Below are 2,258 nucleotides of genomic sequence, written 5' to 3'. Positions count from 1 at the left end.
TTTTTTAATTATTTATATTCAATCATTTATGATTGAATAATAAAAAATAAACGTATACCTAATTCACATTAAAAAACAAATAATTAGTGTATTTCAATTAACCAAATTTTACTTTTAACTATTAAACTATTTATATTTAAAAAAAATACACAATAAATGACATTATAATAATTTTATTTTATCAATAAATAATTGAATTAATTATATCATTAAAAATAAATTGTTAAAAAGGAGACGTTTGGATTTTTTGATATTCTCTTTGCTTTCATCTTTTAGCAATATGTCCTCTTCAACAATTTTTTGTTAATGAAAAATTAAAGATGGATTTAAAAACAATTCTCTTTAATTTACAGTTCATGAATACAAGTGAACGTAAAAATAATTTACAGTTAATGAATGAAAACATTTTTGCATTTGCAAGTTTTCTGATTAAAGGTTTTAGTTAAATAAGTGAACCTAAATATAAATCATGATCTTGGTCTCAGCAAGGTCCCGTAGCTCAGTTGGTTAGAGCGTTGGTCTTATGATCATTACCTGTAAATGAGGTAGCCGAAGGTCGCGGGTTCGAGCCCCGCCGGGACCAAAGTATGGTCACAAGATACGTACTTTTCATACATTTTAGTAAATCAGGGAAGCTATTTTATTATTGTTCAAGACAGCTTCTTGATCCAATGATGGAAAATTAGCAGACAATGGAATTCAGAAGTTTTCTTCTATCAATTTATAAATTGTGAAAAATTAATAGTACTTTTATTATTGTTTAATTAGAGGAGTTATTAAACTGTTTGATGTAAAAAAAAAGTTGAAGGGAAACATACATATTGATTCAACATGTTCAGTAAGTAATTTATTCATTTTTTTTTCATATGGTCATTTTAATTATTGAGCATTTTTAATGAGTTCTTTGTTTTCGGGTGAAGTCAAAAGGTTCTTAATGGATCAAATCTTGTGGATGGCAATGCTTTCCGACATTTACCCCCAGTCTTTACAGTATGCTCAAATTTGGTGAATGAATTTAACCCTCAGTCCTTGTCTCATGCTCTTAAATTGGGTAGCTAAAATGACTTTGTAGATTGAAAAACCTCAATAAAAAGTAAAAAAATAGAAAAATTCTTTCACATCACATCAAGTATTATACTTTCCATGTTACATGCAATTCTTTAGTGCCATAAAGAATATTCATTCTCAAAGCTTGTTATTTTGTGAACTTCACCACATTTTACGTGTTAAAAGAAATACAAAGAACTCATCTTGTTAATAGATCTATCTCATTGACCACTACAAGAGCAGTCCATATTTACTACAAGAGCAATCCATATTTACTAGCACTTGCATCAAAAGGAAAGGAGGTGCAAGGGTTTCACGGATAAGAAAGTATTAGTAAGTTAATATACAATGTATGTATGCTAGTATTGTGTTTATATTTTTTCAGTCATATAGTATATTGTGAAACAACTGAAAAACATTTGAATTATGCATTTACTTATAGTTAGATTTAAAAAAAAATTGCAACATTTTCAATTATGAATTTTGTAATTGAGGATTAAATATATCACAACTTCAAAGAGAGTTCCAAATATCTAAGTAAATATGTTAAGGATGTGTATTTTAATTGTCAATGTATACTGGGAAAAGATTTTTAGTTATTCTTTTATTTTGTTCCTACACATTGAAAAGAGATGTTAGTGGATTTTTATGAGGAATGCACTAATGGTCTTATGTAAAAGGTATAAATGTGAAAATTTGTAAATTAAGAAAAGGAATTATTAAGCACTTGACACACCAATATAGAATATCAAGCAGCAATTTATAATACCAAAAAGAAAAAATTAAATTCTTTTGTATAGAAAGTTAAATTTAAAATTACATACCTTTACTCATAATGATAGCCAATGTAATTAAGACTGTTCCTTTTTAGATAGTTAGTAGAATATAAAAAATGTTGTTGTATCTCTGTAAAGCTCATTTAAAAAATTGTAACAACTATGAAATTTCAAAAACAAGAAAACGGATACGTAGAACATGTAACAACATCATTACACCATGCGCCTCCCTGAATTTTAATTGATCAAAATGTATAGTATAAAATTATATTTTATTTTTTTAATAATTTTTTTTACTTCTAATAATATTATTTTTAATAATGCTGAAATATAGGGTATGCACATCAGTGATTAAAGTAGAAGCATGACTAAAATAATGATCCAGTTGTATACTCTTGCAGACCTCTTGTCAAAGTGGTAAGCTGGTGGTTTTCC

The 2,258-nt window shown here is 27.0% G+C and overlaps 1 non-coding gene across 1 annotated transcript; it reads left to right on the top strand.

The window, feature by feature from the left end:
• Nucleotides 1-488: 488 nt before the first annotated feature.
• TRNAI-UAU (transfer RNA isoleucine (anticodon UAU)) lies at nt 489-583 on the top strand. Its single transcript has 2 exons — nt 489-526; nt 548-583. It is a non-coding gene; the product is annotated as a tRNA-Ile (tRNA).
• Nucleotides 584-2,258: the final 1,675 nt, after the last annotated feature.

This window comes from Cryptomeria japonica, chromosome 4 (assembly GCF_030272615.1).
Source record: "Cryptomeria japonica chromosome 4, Sugi_1.0, whole genome shotgun sequence".
Taxonomy (NCBI): domain Eukaryota; kingdom Viridiplantae; phylum Streptophyta; class Pinopsida; order Cupressales; family Cupressaceae; genus Cryptomeria; species Cryptomeria japonica.
This window is presented reverse-complemented; position numbering and strand designations above follow the sequence as displayed.